General features: G+C 45.3%; 1 protein-coding gene and 1 pseudogene across 1 annotated transcript in view; one reads left to right on the top strand and one right to left on the bottom strand.

Moving 5' to 3' along the window:
* Window positions 1-21,495, bottom strand: part of LOC133451729 (NACHT, LRR and PYD domains-containing protein 3-like) — a 135,089-nt gene that overhangs the window by 96,835 nt on the left and 16,759 nt on the right. The gene's annotated exons all lie outside the window — the stretch shown is intronic.
* Window positions 11,584-17,148, top strand: LOC133452392 (homeobox protein engrailed-1-B-like; annotated as a pseudogene).

Genomic DNA, 21,495 nt, shown 5'->3' with positions numbered 1-21,495 from the left:
GGTGGGGACAATTTGATCCCCCTGAAAAGTTGGTAGTGTTATGTCCCTACCGTCCCTAATCCCAGATCCTGGTCCTGGTCCTGGTCCTGGTCCTGGACTGGGGTCTGGTCCTGGTCCTGGTCCTGGTCCTGGTCCAGGTCCTGGTCCTGGTCCTGGTCCTGGTCCTGGTCCTGGTCCTGGTCCTGGTCCAGGTCCTGGTCCTGGTCCTGGTCCTGGTCCTGGTCCTGGTCCTGGTCCTGGTCCTGGTCCAGGTCCTGGCCCTGGTCCTGGTCCTGGTCCTGGTCCTGGTCCTGGACTGCCCCCCCCCCCCCCCCCCCCCCCCCCCCAGACTGGAGTCATGATCATCTCCTTCTACCAAATGTTGGTGGAATTAAAATCTTCCTGGAGCTCAGAGGAGCTGAATGGAGCTGTCAGTCATGGGGGCTGAAGAATGGATGGGGGGGGGGCTGGTCCTCCGGGGAGGGGGTGGAGGTGTGGGGGGACGGGGGGGGGGTGGCTGGTCCTCCGGATGGGGGACAGTCCTGCCAGGGGGGGGGCAGACACCAGAGACAAACGGTGCAGGAGAAGAAAGGACTTCCTGTCACCTCTGAGCCGGTGATGTTCGGTGTCAGCGTGTCAGACCTGCAGGTCTGGATCTGGACCTGCAGGTCCAGATCCAGACCTGCAGGTCCACTAGGGTCCAGATCCAGACCTGCAGGTCCAGATCCAGACCTGCAGGTCCAGATCCAGACCTGCAGGTCCAGATCCAGACCTGCAGGTCCAGATCCAGACCTGCAGGTCCACTAGGGTCCAGATCCAGACCTGCAGCCAGGGTTAGGGTTGACACTCGTCTGGATGCTGCTGTCAGGACAGACAAACGCCGGAGAAGAAAGAAAGGACTTCCTGTCACCTCTGAGCCGGTGATGTTCGGTGTCAGCGTGTCAGCGGCTTTTGTCATCCTCTCATTCTCAATGCATGACTTCCCCGCGGTCGCTGAGAGATCATCCTGCAGCTCCAACAAAGTTCAATGTCCCTGGAAGCCTTGAGAGTGTCATTGTTGCCCCAGGCAGGTTTAACTTTTGTGTCCCGGGGGAAACTCGGGGCCCCAGGAAGTCCCACTGTGACGGGGCCAGAGTTCAGGGACTTAAAACCTGCAAATCTCCCGGCTGACGGGCTGGAAGCCGTGACATCGTCCTCTGTGATTCAGAGCAGGTCAAACGCTGCTGAAAGGCTGGGATCTGGGGGGGGACGGGACCTGGAGGGGGACGGGACCTGGAGGGGGACGGGATCTGGAGGGGGACGGGATCAAGGTTCCAGGAACACAAAGGCCCAGGTGGAGGAGGAGTCAGAACTGTCCAGAAACTCCGGCTCCAGCTCACTGTTACTCCTGATCAGGCCAGCTGACAGTCCTGCCGGGGCCCCGGACAAAATAATCTAAGATGGGCCCCCCTGCGCCCGGATCTCTCCTTCTGTCTCTTCCTCTCCTCTCCCTCTCCCTCTGCTCTCCCTCTCCTCTTCCTCTGCTCTTCAGGTTTTTATACAAGCTAATGGACGTTAACATTAGAGCTAGCCAGTTAGGTTAAGTTACAAGGTTGGTAAACGTTGTAACTGTTTCTTATCCTGCTCTACGCTGACTTTATTAATTCCAGCTTCACCGTCACCACCTTTTTAAAATATTTGTGTAGAGAATCTCTGAGGCCTCTATTTTCTTCTTCTCTTCTTCTCTTTTCTCTTCTTTTCTGAGCCCCGGACTTGTGCTGACCGGACATTTTGACCATTCTAATGGTTGAATTAAATGATAACATCAAATTTTGATCAGCGGCCAAACCATTTTTGTGTTTGGTGTTCTTGACCACAAGGAAAATTAGGATGAAAACTAATAACAAGCTTTTATGTAACTCAAATACTACATATTTGTTCCACAAATAGGCATATTTTGAAACATTTTGAAAAAATGATTCCATAATTTAATGAGAATAAAAAAAATAAAAAAATAAAATAAATAAAAATAAAAATAATGAGGGCCCAGTTCTGGGCCCCCCTCCTACCCTGGGCCCGGGACAACAGACCCGTTTGGTCCCCCTATCGGCGGGCGTGCTCCTGATTCTCACCACTTTACTCCGGGATGTTCATCAGAACATTCCGGTTCTGCGGTCCAGCTGCTGCCAGAGTTCTGAGTCCTGATGTTTCAGCTCCTAGAGCTCATGCAGCAAAGTTCACAATCACAATCAGTTTTATTCTCCAAGTTTGAACATTTGCCCAACAAGGAATTTGACTCTGGTTATTTCACTCACAGTACCCAGATTCAAAAATAGGAAACAGTAAATAAACAAATGTGGCACTTATTAACATATATACAATTAAAAAAGTGAAAGGTGCAGCATTATGAGGTAGACATGGTAATGATGGCTCTAAATAACATATATACAATGTTTAAAAAGTGAAAGGTGCAGCATTATGAGGCAGACATGATTATTGTTACAGCATGTGATAGTGTTATTATTAATAGGGCCCGAGCACTTACAATGCTAGGGCCCTATTGTATCTGTAGGAATTATTCTTATTATTATTGATGTTCTGACGAAAGGAGGGTCTTTTTTCCCCCTAAACGTGCCCCAAAAGTCACCAAATTTTGCACCAAGCCAGGCCTGGTGATAAATTTTATATTTAATGGTTTGCATTAAAGCAGCACAATGTAACTTTCAGCTTTTGTTGAGTTTGGCGGCTCCTTTGGACAAAAGCGGTAGTGCTTTACCAGAAAGAACTACATTTCCCATGAGCACCAGCGCGTACTGCTGGAAAACTCCCGTCCCCGTCGCTGCATTTGATAATGCGCTCTGGTTTGGTTTTACGGCACATTTTTCCTGTCACGACTTTTAGAGGGACTTCGTCATAAATTAGTAGTCCAACATACTTACTGACAAAATAAAAAAAAATACTTTATAACCTGTGAATAACTGAATGTTTTGCAGATCAGCCCTGCACAATTTTACAGTTATCAGGAAAAATAGTAGAAATGTTCTATACATTTTCTTTGCATTGCATCCTTTCCTCTAGTGCTGTAATCCTATTCAATTGTATTATTATTTTATAAAGCTTCCTCATTGCCAATTACACAATTTTATGATCACTATTATTATTATGTGTCTGTTGTTGATATTGTCAGTAATTTTAGAATTACCAAAACCCAAGACGAATGTGAAAACATTCTAATTTTGATTGTTATTGAACATAGAACTCTACATTTACATTTGTATCATAACAATTCTGTGTCTTGTTTTATCCCCATGAATCCCCATCGGTCGGACTTCCCTCCTCGTCTTACAGCTCACGCCAGCAAGTGAACGCCGGTGTCGTTCCAAAAAGTGATTGCCTGCCAGAATCTGATTTCTCCCCTGAAAATGGGTCTTTTTACCTGCTAAAAATTGATTGAAGGCCAAATACAGTTAATGAAAAGTTGTTTCTGCCTAAATATGACTTAATCTCATTCTTGAGCTTCATAATCTGAAAATCTGACGTTTAAACGCTACTGCTCAACGGGCTGCTGTGCGCGCTCCCGCGGCCGCAAATCAGATTCTGGCAGGAATCACTTTTTGGCACAACACCGGGCCATTGTGTATTGCTGTCCGGGGATTTAGCTTGTTACTGTCCCTCTTTCTTTTTTTCACCTCCTCAGATAAAACTTTTTTTTTCTTCGGATTTTTCGCTGCTTCGGCCCAAGGACGGATTATCATGACCACGGGCCCTGGACACAAACTCGCTATGGGCCCCTACCTACAATAATATCCTACGTGCACGGTGCATGCCCTCCCCAATCACTCAGTTTGGTCACACAATGGCGCAGAGAATCCACAATCACACCGTGTGATTGTGGATGGCGGAGTGGCGGAGCGCGGGTCTCAGTACCGAGGGGGCGGAGCATTCTCCATGGGCCCTTATGATAGTCATTTTAACGTTCAACAACACCTCATCCTACCCACCAAACAACATTTATTCTCACTTTTATTGAGCTAAGCAAGCCTATAGGCCTACGCTGCAGAAAGCAGAGTAAGGTCACAAACTTGTTCAGAAGCACACACACACACACACACACACACACACACGCACACACACACACACACACACACACACACACACACACACACACACACACACACACACACACACACACACACACACCGGCCTGACAGCTGTCAATCACGTTGCGCTGAAAACTCAGATAGTCACGGACTGACTCAGTTCCATCTTTGATACAGTTTAAATACAAAAAAAAAACATTACACAATATATTTAGATAGATATAGACACAGCGGTCTGTAACATAATTTCTGACCTCTATAACAGAGAATAGACTCGGTGGTATAGTTGACAACATCACAAAGCTCATTCAAATAGGCAGCTGGTCAAAGCTACCACAACATTATGGTAAAGAAATTATTTATGAAGGTTCCACTGACTCACCAATGGTAGTTGACTCTTCCATAAAACTTTGTACATGCTTAGTCCTCTTTTAAAGTTTAGCGCTCATCTCCTTCATGGCCGCAAATTTGTCGAGTCGGCAAATTGGCTCCAACTGTTAAGGCTGATTTATGGTCCGCGTTACACCAACGCAGCGCCTACGGCGTAGGATACGCGGCGATGCGCGGAGGCTCTGCGTCGATTTAATGCGGAACCATAAATCAGGCTTTCCAGCCAATCAGCGTTGGCTCACGGCCCTAATGCGTTCAGGACAGTTGTAAAGTAAGAATTAGTCTACACTGACTGCACAATGCACATTTTATCGTAATTACAGCCTACAATTTACGATTATATATGAACGTATCACACAAAACGGGGCCCTATCATTCGGCCCTATGAGCTTGTAAATTTATTTTAATTTACACATAAAAAAAAAACCAAAATGTTTGAAAGCCGAGGGCCCCCATTGGCTCCAGGGCCCTGGGCACACGCCCACTTTGCCCATGTGGTAATCCGTCTATGCTTCGGCCATGTTACCAGCTCCTAGTGAACTCTGCGCTCCACACCCCGCCCAGCTTTGGTGTCCACTACGAATCGGGAAGGAGGGGGCAGTGACGTATGCCGTAAAGCAGTCAAAGTCGTAAAAATGTGTAGTTTTTTAGTGTGACAGGGTTCCTACCATGCTCCTCAAAGTTACATAGTGCCAGTGAAGGCGATACAGACCCCCTCAGACCATGACAGAGGTTCATTAAACCTGTTGGAAGTTGATGTACCATCACAATGATGATGATGAAATATTAGATTAAGGTGGAAAAGTTACACAGTGCTGCTTTAATGGGCGTGGCCTAAAGGCTCAACAGCGCCCCCTAGAAAACTTTTCTCTGCCATAACTTTTGAACGGGTTGTGATAAAGACATGTGGGTGGTGTCATCGGACTCGGTATTGAGTCCTTGACCTTCATTGGCCTGAATTAGCCCCGCCCCTTCTTCTGATTGGTCAATATTTGATAGTCCCTATTTTCTGGCATAACTTTTGAATGGTTTGACATAAAGACTTGTGGGTGGTGTCATCGGACATTGTTTTGAGTCCTTGACCATAATTGGTGCAAATTAGCCCCGCCCCTTCTTCTGATTGGTCGATATTTTTTCATAGTTCCTATTTTCTGCTATAACTTTTGAATGGTTTGACATAGGAAGTCGTGGGTGGTGTCATTTCTGATGCTAATGGGGGGACGGTGGCCATGAGTGCGAGGGCCCGTTCATCGCTGCTTGCAGCTTCAATTATTATTATTATTATTATTATTATTATTATTATTATTATTATTATTATTATTATTCCGAGAAATGAATTGCCTTTTTGGAGGCCTTAAAATGCTCGAAAACTCACCAAATTTTGCACACGCTTCCAGAGTCGAGGAAGATTACGTATTTTATGGGCGACAGGCATGGGTCGTCAAGAATAGGCTCCATAGCGCCACCTATTTTATGTTTTTTGACAAGCCCCACAATATGGTTTGGCTTACAGCAATAACCTTTATGTGTCTATTGTATCAGACAAAGCTCTACGAAAAAGTGTCTTGGACCCATGCTCTAAGTTACACAGGAAGTCCAGCATTTTGAACAGAAAATGTCATTTTTCATGAATTCTGATCATTTCTAGGCCTCGTATTTTAACAAACTTATAAGAAACTGCCAGGTCATGTTCCTTCCTCTCCACTAGGAGGAGACACCCAGTGGTGGCTCAGTATCTGTTTTGGTACCTCCCACCTTTATAAATAGAGGTCTGATGATCACTTCCTCCTCTTTGTCTCCAAACATTCACACCTTGATTGAGTGTTTGAGGGGTTTTCAGGTATTTGCCATGAGTCTTTTGGTTTTACCTCCAATGTAAGTAGTTTCTTTATATTCTTTAGTTAAAGTGTCTCTGACTTCAAAAATGGATAGATTTGATCCAATTAGTTTGTCATTGAGAATCATGTTTTGGTTATTGGAGAGATTTGTGGTAATTTTTCAACATGCTTTAAGAGTGAATTGATTTTATTTGTCAAGGTAATTGAATTGGTTCTTTCTTTATTTTAGAACCATGGCAATCATCCTGAAACTTCACTAAACCAACATTCACCTTGTGAATTTCAAATAAACTCGACAATTGATTGACTGCAATCCTGTTTCCTGGTGGTTGTGTGACTCCAGTCAGAACATTCATTCACTACAAAACTCCTTCTAGAGATTTTATTGGATTGGCTCACAACTTGGTTTGTACAATCTATACACATGGCCGACGCTAAATTGCGAAGCTTTGAAGTTTTTACCTGAGGGCGTGACCGTAGTGATCCGGCGAAGTTTGAGGTCATTTTTAAGGCTCGCCATGAAACATCAATTGACTGTAACCCAGCCAATTTTTTATTAATTTAATTTTATTGATTTAATTTGCCTGAAGATGATTATTTTGTACTTTTTTCTGTTTGAATGGTTGTGTTAAAAAATAAATCAGACGTTACTCAACAGTCACTCAGTACTTGAGTAGTTTTTTCACCAAGTACTTTTACTTTTACTTGAGTTTACTTTTACTCAAGTAATTATTTGGATGATACTTTTTACTTCTACTTGAGTCATATTATTCTGAAGTAACAGTACTTTTACTTGAGTACAATTTTTGGCTCCTCTACCAGCTCTGGCTATGATGCATCTGAACTCTGAACTGAAAAACAGATCTACGTCATAATCTGGTTAATATGAGCATGTGCTCATATTAACCAGATTATTATTATATTATATTATTATTATGCTCGTATTGGGTTAGGGTTAGTTAATATTGCAATCGTCCAGAACGGCCCAAAGGACAATGTTGCATTTTACATGTTGGTTTTTATTTTGGTTTTTACAGCAACATGAACCACTGCAGTCCGACCAGCTACTGCTGACCGAGTTCTGGTCGGGGTCTGACCCGGACCCGGGTGGGCTGACCCGTCACCAGGAAGCAGGTGTGGATGCTTCCATCCAGGGTTCTGGTGGTTCTGGTTCCATCCAGAGTTCTGGTGGTTCTGGTTCCATCCAGGGTTCTGGTGGTTCTGGTTCCATCCAGGGTTCTGGTGGTTCTGGTTCCATCCAGAGTTCTGGTGGTTCTGGTTCCATCCAGGGTTCTGGTGGTTCTGGTTCCATCCAGGGTTCTTGTGGTTCTGGTTCCATCCAGGGTTCTGGTGGTTCTGGTTCCATCCAGAGTTCTGGTGGTTCTGGTTCCATCCAGGGTTCTGGTGGTTCTGGTTCCATCCAGGGTTCTTGTGGTTCTGGTTCCATCCAGGGTTCTGGTGGTTCTGGTTCCATCCAGGGTTCTGGTGGTTCTGCCGGAGTCCCTTGCTGCACTTGGCAGGAGGTTCTGATCCCTGATTTTAATTCACCTACTCGCCATCAGGTTTGCCCACTATGGTATTCTTACTATTGTGCTATGGTATTCTTTAATAAGGCTTTAATGCCTTAAATAATATAACTACTTCCATAATGCTTGTACAATATCAGGTGGTCTCAGGTTTGAATCCCAGATTAACTCAACTCATCCCAATCTCCGTTGGTCCCCTGCACACCCACAGAACTAGACACAAACGGCTTATTACAGGAAAACAAGGTAAACTTGTGGAACCAGTATGAGTGTTGTGTGTCGGGGAAACAGATCTGGAATGAGCTGAATGATAAAAGCCTTAAAAAGTGACAGTCCCATCTCCATATTCAAACGGCAGTTAAAGAATCAATTGTTAAGCTCATATATATAAACGTACACTCCGGGATCACAAAATGTTTCATGTTAAGTGTTTGTAATGCGATATGTTGTATGTAAGTGGCAGTCTAGTGTAATGTGCATGTTTTATGTGTATTAAGTGTATAAGTGTATGTGTGTTTTTCCTGTCTAATGTGTTAATGTTCATTGGCTCCATAAGCTTTTGATTCTCCAGGAGAACAATTCACATGTGTGAGTGTGAATAAATCAAATCAAATCAATCCCAGATGTATTTACCTCCAGCAGCCACCAGGAGGCGCCAGACTTCACCTGGAGCCTGGAGAACCTGCTGATGCAGCTACAGGATCAGCAGTTCACCTGGACAGGTGTTGGACCATCACCTGCATACCCCCCCCCCTACTGGACCTGATCCTGACCCCCCCCCCCCCCCCCCCCCCCCCCCCCTACTGGACCAGGACCCGATCCAGACCCCCTCCCCCCGATCCTGAATGTTAGGCGTTTTACACACTGGATGACTCTGACTTATAAGGCTCTTCTTGGCTTGGGTTCCTGTTTATTTCTCCAGAGAACTAAAAGCAGTTCTGCTTTAAGGTCGAATGACACTTTGCACCTGGCTGTTCCTCGTGTTCGAACTAACTCGGGAAAATAAGCTTTTAGTTTCTCTGCACCGTCTGCGTGGAATACCTTACAAAATGAACTGAAAATGCCTGAACTTGTTTCTTTTGAAGCCTTTCGCTCACTTCTGAAAAAAACGACAACGGTCGGGAATCCTTTCGGCAGTGCCTGTGTTTTTAAACTACATGTGCCCGTGTTCTTAAATTTTAAATTATCTCTGAAGTTGTTTTTTACATATTGAAGTCACCACTATTGCACTTTATTCGCTAACAGTTTGCACTCTCATTTTAATGTTTATTACGTGATTGCTGTTATTTGTGTGTGGACGTGTGCTGCTGCCTTCCTTGGCCAGGTCACCCTTGGAAAAGAGGTCTGGACCTCAATGGGTTTATCTGGATAAATAAAGGTGAAAAAAAAAAATCCATTTGATTCTCTCAGCATCGCTTACCCCACATCAAATCCAAATTCTTACACTTATCAAATAATTTTTAACGCAGCTCATGATACAGAGGACAATAAAATAAATGGAACTCATTTTCAGTGTCATTAATGTCAGTAAGGACAAATCCTCTCTTTTTCTGGGACCCCTCGATAAAGTCCTGTCTCAAGGTGCAGAGGAAAGATTCCACAACGGATTTGGGCACATATTGATCGTTGTCTTTTAGATAACGAGGCACAAACATACTTTTCACAGCTATAACAACTTTTTATCATACTAAATATTCTTAATTTTGGTTTATACAATATGTCCTGTGACCATTTGATCTGATACACATTAAACAAGCTTCCTTAGCCAAAGAGACATTCACAACGCTCCCATTCTGAAATGCATGCAATGCACCAATCCTCATAAATATATCCTCTACTTCACTTGCACCTTTTATTGTGACATCCCATTTTAATATTTTCTTGGCAATTCTATTCTCTGGCATCTTCACTATTCTCTTCCATAAAGCTAACGTAGCACCTTTCCAACGTAGCTCACATGGCTCCCATCCCATATCTCCCGTTATAGCTAGTATGGGTGCGAATTTATGAACCCCTAAAAAATATGGGATTGCCCTATTCAATTAAATTTTTTTATTTATATAGCGTCTAATACAACAGATGTTGTCTCTAGACGCTTTCCAGAGATCCAGAACATGAACATAAACATAAACATAAACCCCCGAGCAATTATTATATAAACAATGGCAGGTAAAAACTCCCACAGTGGGAGAAAAGCCTTAAGCCAAACAGTGGCAAGAAAAACTCCCCTTTAGGAGGAAGAAACCTTGAGCAGGACCAGGCTCATAAGGGGGGACCCTCCTGCCGAAGGCCAGACTGGGGGAGTCAGGGACGTCGACAGCACACAGCAGGCAGGTGGAATCAGCAGCGGGATGACCAGAGGTGGGGGGGGGGGCGTCAGCAGCACACAACAGTCATGTGGAAGCAGCAGCGGGATGACCAGAGGGGGGGGGGGGGGGGCGTCAGCAGCACACAACAGTCATGTGGAAGCAGCAGCGGGATGACCAGAGGGGGGGGGGGGGGGGGGGGGGCGTCAGCAGCACACAACAGTCATGTGGAAGCAGCAGCGGGATGACCAGAGGGGGGGGGGGGGGGGGGGGGGCTGGGAACACAGGCCAGAACGCAGCTCCCGAGGCTCCGGCCTGCAAACATACACAAAAGAGAAAAAAGGGGGGCCGGCACAAGAAACTACAGGAACGATGGACAAAAATGATAGCTATGAGATATTTGTAATAAATAAAAATGGTAATGGAGAAGAGAGGAAGGGAAAAGGAGAGGAGAAGAAGGGTGAGAGGCACCGCCCAGCGGATCATGTCGGTGCCCCCCTGCAGCATAGGCCTATAGCAGCATATCTACCGCGAAGCTATATTTGAGACTAACTATTATAGTGTTGTTCTATAGCTGCAACTATGACTACTGACTCTAACACACTAGAGTTTACACTACCTAGAGATTTACCAACACCAGCTAGAGGTTTACTAAACACTAACTATAGGCTTTACTAAACAGAAAGGTTTTAAGTTTAGTTTTAAAGGTGGAGGTGGTGTCAGCCTCCTTAACCCAGATTGGAAGTTGGTTCCAAAGTAATGGTGCCTGATAGCAGAACTATTCTGTTCCCTTTGTCCTTTCATGTTTTCCTTTAAGCCCCAAACTCCTGCCATATAGTCAATAACAGGACAGACGCACGTCTGAAATAATTTGGAATAGGAAGCATATCCCAAATCGCCCAGCTTTTTGGTCTTTCCTATTACACTACCAAGTGCCAAACTTGCAGATTCAGCTAACAGAAATGTACCATATTCAAAATGTAATTCAATGTAATTCAAGATGTTTATCCAAATTAAAACGTAGGTATTTGTAGTTTCCTACGTACTCACATTTTTGTTCCACAAAATAAAACCGTATGTCACTCCTTTTAGTCCCAATCTGTCTAAAATGCATAATCTGAGTTTTGCAATGATTAACTGTCAGTCTCCACTTTGTGTGTGTGTGTGTGTGTGTGTGTGTGTGTGTGTGTGTGTGTGTGTGTGTGTGTGTGTGTGTGTGTGTGTGTGTGTGTGTGTGTGTGTGTGTGTGCGTGTGTGCGTGTGTGTGTGTGTGTGTGTGTGCGCGCGCGGGGTCACGTGATCCCAGCTGTACTGGTGGGAGGCACGTGCAGTGTGACGTCACTCAGAGTCCTGCAGCCAATCACAAACAATTTCCAAAATGCTGCTGAAATGATGCAGGTTTGGGGTGGGGGGGGGGGGGGGGGCACCACTAGGAACGGATCCCCCTAAACCCGGGGATGCTCCGATGCCCCCCTCCCTCCCCGATGCCCCCCCTCCCCTCACCGCCCACACCCCCTACTCCCCACCAGGACCCGGTCCCCGCTTTAGAGGGGCCAGCAGGACCATGGAGGAGAACGTCCCCCCGGAGTCCAGCCGCCCCCCCCGGACCCCCCGGACCCCCCGGACCACCAACTTCTGCATCGACAACATCTCCGGCCGGACTTTGGACGGAACCCTCGGGACCGGGACGGGGGCTCCGCGGGGGGCCGCGCCGTCCGGACCGTGACCGGCGGAGGCCGACCGGCCCGGCGGGAGCGGCCCGGCTTGGCCCGGCCCGGCCCCGGGGCCCCGGCGGGCCCGCAGGCCGAGCCTCCGCCCCGCTCTGGCCCGCCTGGGTCTACTGCACCGCTACTCGGACCGGCCGTCCTCAGGTTGGTCCCCCCGGAATGATGGAGAACTGGACAAATGCAAGTTCGGCTTTAAACTCGGCAAAAGAAAAAGTTTTTACTCTTTATTGATTTAATGATACAATAAAGGCGGGTAGATTAGATTTAGTTCCGACTCGTTTTATACAAACAAAGTTGTATTAAACGGAAAAACCTAACGTTCATCTTTTTCATCTGCTTTTTAAAAAAGGTAATATTTTTGCCGTTTCTGCCCTTTTCATTTTTTATTTTTTAACGAGCGTTTAATCCGAATTTCTGTAGTTTTTCGATCGACCGTAGTTTTCCTTTGAATAACTGTAGTATTTTATTTCGCGTAAAAGTGTTTGTTTTAATATTTGGATGCTTTTTGAGGAAAAAGGAAAAGCGACTTTAAGTCTTTGTTCGAGCTTTTCTTTGTTAATATTTCATTTGCATATTTGTGTTTTTGACAAAGCGGTGGGGGCGGGGACAAACACGTTTATTATTTAATAAAAAAAACTCACGATATCAAATGATGTTTTAGTAAATTATTATAAAACGCAATTGAATATATTTATCACGCATTTCCAGAATGAGCGGCTCGTTCTTAACGGAACCAAACTGAACGAACCTCATTTCATTATTGATGATCATAAACGTGTGGAAATATTGGTTTTATTCAGAAAAAAAACTGGCGGATTTTAGTTCTTAACAAGTAAAAAAAGTGGAATAAATCAAAGCAACGTCCTGACGGAGATCGAACGTTTCCCTGATCGATCATCTGTGTGATGAAGAGACAGAAAAACCCTCCAAAACCTTTTATATGCTAGTCGTCGTAAAGATGTTAATTTCGTTGAAACCATCTCATTATTTTACAGAACATGACGCTGAAACTTTAGATGCGTCTTTAGTTTTTATGTTTGTTTTTGGCTTTTCTTGTAAAATATGAAGGACATTTCCTGATTCACGTCTTTATTTCCGTTTAAACGAAGTTTGGTCTCGCATGAACGGGATGGGGGTGCGTTTCCCAGCAAATGCTCGCTGTGTTTGACGAGAATTTAATATTCTAGTAATTGATCAGCTTTGGAAGTTTGATTTAAATGTGGTTTCAAACGCACGAAAATTAAGAATGATTTAATCCAAAAATGATCTGAAGGGCAGACAATCTGTTGTCTTTACTAATGTAGAGGCAATAGAAGCGTCTCATCTTTAAATTTAATGTTTTATTTTGATATAAACTTCTGTTTCAGTTGATAAAAATAATTTAGTTATTTTTAGATCCCAAACGTGTATTTTAAATTATAAAAGAAAATTGATCTCGGATCAAACATTGTTCTTTTAGATTTTAAATCTTACATATATTTCTTTCAGATTGAATTTTCACAACTAAAGCCATCAGAACGATTTTTAAATGTTCACATTTGACTTTTCCAAAGTTTTGTAAAAACTGGATTTTATGGTTTTATTAAACTAGAAGTTTAGATTGATCACCTGCTTCTGTGTTCGATCAGAAAATGAATTCAGCAAGAAGTCACCGTTACAGACACACTTCAGTCAGGTTCCAGGGTTTTCCAGGGTTTTCCAGGGGACCGTAGCAGGACCTTGGTTTTCCCGTAGCAGGACCTTGGTTTTCCTGTAGTTTTGTCGATCAGAATCGTCCCCATAGATGCGTCACGTGTCTGAAACAAACCAAACAAAGAATGGGGAGGATGAACGAGCGCAAAAAGCTCCAATTGTTTCTAAATTACATTAAACTGTTTCTGATGCTTCACATTTAAGAAAATCACCTTCTCGTTAAATGGCCTCAGATATTTGACGTTGTGTCGCCATGGAAACCATCAGCAACCTATTGTCGGGATTTGTCAGGAATCATTCATTTTTATTAGTTCCATTTATCTTTAGTTTATTTTACTTTTTTTTATGCATTTTGGTGTCATTTGTATGCATTTCCTAATACTTTTCTTTTAGATTATATTTATCCTATTTCATTATGATTATTTTCTTTAACCAGTTTTTTCATGCCCCACCTCCAACCGGATCAGTCCTTTTTCCTTTTACAAAATGATTTTTGAAAGAAGATGAAGTCCCGCCCCCAACCCGCCACGTCATGACACCGCCCCCGCCATGACCCCGCCCCCGACCCACCACGTCATGACCCCGCCCCCAACCCGCCACGTCATGACCCCGCCCCACGTCATGACCCCGCCCCCGCCGCCATGACCCCGCCCCCCCGTCAGTCACAGATCTAATAACAAACACCACTGATACAATGGGGTCCTGCACTCTCAGTGCTCGGGCCTAATAATCTCCTTCACCCCTGACGGCAGAAATACAGCCCTGAAACTGATCCAGAACAGAGTCTGGATCAGTTTCAGAGCTTTATTTCTGTTCTGGATCAATTGTAGAGCTTTATTTCTGCTGAAATAAAGCTCTAAAACTGATCCAGTTTTAGAACAGAGTCTGGATCAGTTTTAGAGCTTTATTTCTGCTGAAATAAAGCTCTAAAACTGATCCAGAACAGAGTCTGGATCAAGAACAGAGTGTGGATCAGTTTCAGGGTTTTATTTCAGCAGAAATAAAGCTCTGAAACGGATCCAGAACAGTCTGGATCCATTTGACACGCAGACGGAGAGAAAAGCTACAAAGAACTAAACTACAACCGAGTCTGGGTTCAAATACCAAATAGCTAGTGGACATAACAAGGGCTAGTGGACATAACGAGGGCTAGTGGACATAAGGAGGGCTAGTGGACATATCGAGGGCTAGTGGACATAATGAGGGCTAGTGGACATAATGAAGGCTAGTGGACATAACGAGGGCTAGTGGACATAATGAGGGCTAGTGGACATAAGGAGGGCTAGTTGCTATAATGAGGGCTAGTTGCTATAACGAGGGCTAGTGGACATAACGAGGGCTAGTGGACATAACGAGGGCTAGTGGACATAATGAGGGCTAGTGGACATAAGGAGGGCTAGTTGCTATAACGAGGGCTAGTTGCTATAACGAGGGCTAGTGGACATATCGAGGGCTAGTGGACATAAGGAGGGCTAGTTGCTATAACGAGGGCTAGTGGACATAACGAGGGCTAGTGGACATAACGAGGGCTAGTGGACATAAGGAGGGCTAGTTGCTATAACGAGGGCTAGTTGCTATAACGAGGGCTAGTGGACATAACGAGGGCTAGTGGACATAACAAGGGCTAGTGGACATAATGAGGGCTAGTGGACATAAGGAGGGCTAGTTGCTATAACGAGGGCTAGTTGCTATAACGAGGGCTAGTGGACATAATGAGGGCTAGTGGACATAACGAGGGCTAGTGGACATATCGAGGGCTAGTTGCTATAACGAGGGCTAGTGGACATAATGAGGGCTAGTGGACATAATGAGGGCTAGTGGACATAAGGAGGGCTAGTTGCTATAACGAGGGCTAGTTGCTATAACGAGGGCTAGTGGACATAATGAGGGCTAGTGGACATAAGGAGGGCTAGTTGCTATAACGAGGGCTAGTTGCTATAACGAGGGCTAGTTGCTATAACGAGGGCTAGTGGACATAACGAGAGCTAGTGGACATAATGAGGGCTAGTGGCCATAACGAGGGTTAGTGGACATATCGAGGACTAGTGGACATAACGAGGGCTAGTGGACATATCGAGGGCTAGTGGACATAACGAGGGCTAGTGGACATAACGAGGGCTAGTGGACATAATGAGGGCTAGTGGACATAACGAGGGCTAGTGGACATAACGAGGGCTAGTAGACATAAGGAGGGCTAGTGGGCATAACGAGGGCTAGTGGACATATCGAGGGCTAGTGGACATATCGAGGGCTAGTGGACATAACGAGGGCTAGTAGACATAAGGAGGGCTAGTGGACATAATGGGGGCTAGTTGCTATAACGAGGGCTAGTTGCTATAACGAGGGCTAGTGGACATAATGAGAGCTAGTGGACATAACGAGGGCTAGTGGCCATAACGAGGGTTAGGGGTTATGAATCCAGCCCTTCACAGCGAGGGATTTCAGACTTCGCAACCGAGGGCCAGAAAAATTTCCCAGAATATTTCCAATTTTCAGACTGAATCAAACAAAAAAACATGGCGGACATTTCTAATTTTTAGTGAATAAAATCAATATTTTGAGTTAGTTTCTGCATAAAAATGCGTTTGGATTACATTTCTAGCGAGAAATATATATTTTACTTTAATAATATTCACTCAGTGAATGTACATAATCACTCGCTTGGTCGTTGTTGCGAAGATCACGCCAGAATAAAGGCTGATTTATGGTTCCGCGTTACACCAACGCAGAGCTACGGCGTAGGTTACGCGGACCCATAAATCAGCTCCGGAGCCGGCGGCTCTTCCCGTCTCCGAAAACATCCCAGCAAATTTCTTAACAGGCGTTATTTGGATAAACTGAGCCCAGGTTGGGTATCTGAACGGTTACTTTTACGCCTGAAAAAACATTAAAACTTAATAAAGTGGCATATTAACAGAGCTACAACGGAAATTAAAACAGCTTTTAGCTCTGGGCTCTCTGATATGGTGTGACGTTTGTGCAAACGTAACTATGCAGTCGGTTACGTACCCGAACGTAAACCACGCAGAGACGTAGCAAGTGGTGTCCCAATCCCTAGGGAACATTACAAGGCCCTAAAGTTTGTGACTTCATTTTTAGGGCTAGTGGTAGAAAGTAGGGGGGGATTGGGATTGGCCCTTAATCTTACTCGTCAGTTAAGGTTCCAGTTAAGGAACAGTTGTAAAGTTCTGCCATGATAGACAAGTCATACTAGTCAGAGGTGCTGGTCTCATGTGGTTCTGGTCTCATGTGGTGCTGGTCTCATGTGGTCTCATGTGGTTCTGGTCTTTGCAGGTCCCAGATCCCGTAAATTGAAGAGAGACCCGGTCCCCCCCCGGGAGGACAAGCGTCCCCGGACGGCCTTCACGGCCGAGCAGCTGCAGCGGCTCCGGGGAGAGTTCCAGAAGAACCAGTACCTGACGGAGACGCGGCGCCAGAGTCTGGCCCGGGACCTGGACCTGAACCAGAGCCAGATCAAGATCTGGTTCCAGAACAAGCGGGCCAAGATCAAGAAGGAAGCAGGGAGCAGGAACTCTCTGGCTTCCCAGCTGATGGAGCAAGGACTCTACGACCATTCTACCGCTAAGGGGGGCCCCTCGGACTCAGACTAGACCTGGACCTGGTCCTGGTCCTGGACCTGGTCCAGGTCTCACGGTCTTGGACCTGGTCCCAGCCCGGGACTCTGGTCTCGCAGCTGATGGAGCAAGGACTCTACGACCATTCTACCGCTAAGGGGGGCCCCTCGGACTCAGACTAGACCTGAACCTGGACCTGGTCCTGGTCTCACGGTCCTGGACCTGGTCCCAGCCCGGGACTCTGGTCTCGCAGCTGATGGAGCAAGGACTCTACGACCATTCTACCGCTAAGGGGGGGCTCTCGGACTCAGACTAGACCTGAACCAGCTCCTGGTCTCAGGGCCCGGACCTGGACCTGAACCAGTCCCAGATCAAGATCTGGTTCCAGAACAAGCGGGCCAAGATCAAGAATGCACTTCTCTCCGGTCTACCTGCAAAATCCATCCACTGCCTCCAACTGGTTCAGAACAGCTGCAAGATTGCTCACCGGTACCAAAAAGTCAGCACACATAACCCCTGTTCTGGCCGAACTCCCCTGGCTCCCGGTCCACTACAGGATCCAGTTCAAGGTCCTCCTCCTGACCTTCAAGGCTCCCGGTCCACTACAGGATCCAGTTCAAGGTCGTCCTCCTGACCTTCAAGGCTCCCGGTCCACTACAGGATCCAGTTCAAGGTCGTCCTCCTGACCTTCAAGGCTCCCGGTCCACTACAGGATCCAGTTCAAGGTCGTCCTCCTGACCTTCAAGGCCATCCATCAAAAAAGCCCCAGCTACCTAAGTGATCTAACCACTATCCATAAACCAGCACGCACCCTTGGCTCCAACCACGCCACTCTCCTTCATGTCCCCTCTCCTTCATGTCCCTTCTCCTTCATGTCCCCTCTCCACGGCTCGTGACGATGGGACACCGTCCTTCATGTCCCCTCTCCTTCATGTCCCCTCTCCACGGCTCGTGACGATGGGACACCGTGCCTTCTCTGACTATGGAACTCTTCCTGACGACCTCAGGAATGCACCTTCTGGAGTCCTTTAAAACGGGCCTTAAAACACTCTTCTACAAGCAGGCTTTCCCCTGAACTCTTCCCTTGACTCCTTTTATTCACATATTTTTTTTTGCTGCCACAACTTTTTATCTTATTTAGTAGCTAGGCTTTGTCTTAGTCTCTTAGTCTTGTTTTTAGTCTTCTTTGTAAAGCGCTCTGAGATCTGTTGCTTCAGGTGAAAAGCGCTATATAAATTGAAATTATTATTATTATTATTAAGAAGGCTTCTGGGAGCAGGAACTCTCTGGCTGCCCAGCTGGTGGAGCAATGACTCTACGACCATTCTACCGCTAAGGGGGGGCCCTCGGACTCAGACTAGACCTGGACCAGGTCCTGGACCAGACCAAGAACCAAAGTCCATCAGACAAAGATCAAAGCACCTGCAGTCGAATAAACTCTACCCCCCCATGGGTGTGCATGAGTGTGTGTGTGTGTGTGTGTGTGTGTGTGTGTGTGTGTGTGTGTGTTGTATGGAAACCCACAAGGGTCAAAAAATGAATTGATGTGATATAAAATGTGGAAAAGCGGAATTTTAAACGCCGCATAACAGCCTTCAAATGTATCATGTGGTCTTTAAAAAAAGTTTATAGAGAACAAAGTATAAGGTTATATGCAGATTTACACAAAGATGTCACCATGTTAACGTTTCGTAGCGTTTCACATTAACACGTGGAAACGCCAGACGGGTCGGACTAAAACTCTTCAGTTCTGCTAAAGAGTCTCCAGAGAGTTCGACCTCCACATATTTAGTTTTATGTAGGAAACCCGTCTGTTGCAGCCGCGGATCCGTTTAATAAACCTGTTTATTCAGGTTCCTTCATAAGAAACCAGCTTTAAAAACTTCTAATTTATAACAAATTGCAGTTTATTTATTTTACTACAAGAATGTTTACTGCTCCTCTTAAGAGGTTCTGACACCGATTCTGATGTGGTTCTGCTTTTATATTTAAGACTTGTGAACTTTTCTTGTTCTCAGTTGGATTTTACAGATTGTTTTTTAATGTTTGGAAATAAAAAGGAAGTTAAAACTTATTTGATTCTCTTCTTTTTTAAGAAAGTTTATTTCATGAGACAAAGCAGGAAAATGTTCCATCTGAAATAAAACATTTCATCATTGTAAGCAACCTGCAACTTTTGAATGCATTCCTTCTTTAATTTACTCCATAAAGGAGCAGTATTATATATTATATATTATACAGAGCGGGGTACAGTTTCCTCTAAAGAGACAGATCTTCACCTGGTCAGAACACATGTTAAATTTCCTTCTTAGCATGTTTGCCTGAGCATAAAGGACTCGTCTATTAATATCCTCGTCATCAGTTAATTGGTCTGTGATGAAATGACCGAGGCATTTAATTTTAGTACAGATATTCACCTTTTGTCCTGTAAGATAAAAATTTGGAAATGTGAAGTGTCTGTCTTCTTTAGTAAGACACATCATAACCATTATACAGTATATCATGGTTAATTCCATACTCAGTACATTTATTAAACAACTGTTCCAAATCATCTGCATACATGAGATGGTTTAAAATAGTGTCTCCAATTACACATCCTGTTCTACACGCTCCCAGTTGGTGAGAAAGATCATCCATATAGACGTTAAAAAGGGCTGGAGAAAGTAGCGCCCCCTGGCGGACGCCGTTACTAACAAGCCGTTACTAACAAGCCGTTACTAACACGCCGTTACTAACACCAAAGCAGGTGGAAAGGCTGCTGCCCCATCGAACCTGCTCTGGTTAACAGACCAACACGCCTTTGGCTCAGATTAATAAACAACTTTTCATGATTGACTCGATCAAGAGCCTTGGAGGCGTCTATGAAGCAGATTAGTACTGAGGAGTTTTGCCTTCTGTATCGATCAACAACCTCCTTTAGGGCATAAATGTCAGTGCCGTGCTTAGGCTTAAAACCAAATTGGTTATGTGTGGTGGGGACAAATTCACCTAAATGTTCTAATATGATCTTTTCTAGAACCTTGGAAACCACACTGGCTAATGCAGTAGGACGATAATTGTCCAAACTCCCAATGTTGCTGCTTTATCCTTATGACCGGGGGCCTCATTTAAAATGGACTGCGTAGGATTCATACTAAAAGTGCACGTACGCCCAAAAGCCGAAAATGGCGGGCGCAAAAAAAAATCCGGATCTATAAAACCGCGTGCACGCAGACTTCCATGCAATATTCCCTTTATGAATCACAGTCCACCTGGAAAGCTGCGCAGCTGAATCCGCCCCATATCCCGCCCTCAACACGCCCATAAATCCATATGGATGAGCCTACTGAGCATGCGCAGTGGCTTCCTGCAGCCTGTTAGGGATGGATGCTTGAATGAACGTGTCGAGCCACCGTGCCACTGAATTTCGCTGAGATCTGAGATCTAGATGTTGTGGATGATGTGGAGAGAGGACAGTGAAACGAGATTATATGGTGGTCACAATAAAAAGTAGAAAAAGTATATAAATAGTATAAAATAAAGCGAGTGAGTGGCAGCACGTCGTTGCTGCCCGTTAGTGCCACGATCGCACGACGCAATTTCTACTGGGGGCAGGGGGACATGTCCCCCCCACTTTTCAAAATCATGTATTTGTCCCCCCCACTTTTTACAATTTAAAAACTAACGGTAGGCTCAGCAAATCATCAAGACACTCGGGATGGCGGCCCGGCACACCCGCTCTCCCTCCTCCCTCCCGTCTCCCCTCAGAGCTGCTCTAGGCTGAATTATGGTTCCGCGTTACACCAACGCAGAGCCTACGGCGTAGGGTACGCCGGACCCTACGGCGTAGGCTCTGCGTTGGTGTGACGCAGAACCATAAATCAGGTTTAAACGTAAACAACATGAGCGCACGTACCCGTGCATGACAGGCAGACACACACGGGGAGAAGAGACTATTTCTTAAATTTTTATCTTTTTAAAAACTTTATCCTTATGAACGCAATTGTTATATAGTCCAACTTTCCTTATTTTAATCAGAACACTTTCTTTTTTCCTCTTCAGCGTGGAGTAGTGGGCTCGGGGCGGCAGTCATCCCCCCCCCGCTGCCTGCTCCGTCATCAGCACTATTTTATTATAAGTCTGATATATGTTGTGATGTGTGATGACATTATTAAGAGTATGACATGAATCTGGCTTCATTTCACCACCTCACAGCCTGCCTCCTCAGTTCCCCGTGTCTTAAGTAAGTTCCTACGGGAGGGTGAGGGTTGCCGTAAAGATAAGCAGATTTTTCGGTTAATTCAATTCAATTCAATTTTATTTATATAGCGTCTAATACAACAGAGTTGTCTCTAGACGCTTTACAGAGACCCATACACAGAACATGACCCCCGAGCAGTTATT

Source organism: Cololabis saira, chromosome 10 (assembly GCF_033807715.1).
Source record: "Cololabis saira isolate AMF1-May2022 chromosome 10, fColSai1.1, whole genome shotgun sequence".
In the NCBI taxonomy this organism is placed as follows: domain Eukaryota; kingdom Metazoa; phylum Chordata; class Actinopteri; order Beloniformes; family Belonidae; genus Cololabis; species Cololabis saira.
This window is presented reverse-complemented; position numbering and strand designations above follow the sequence as displayed.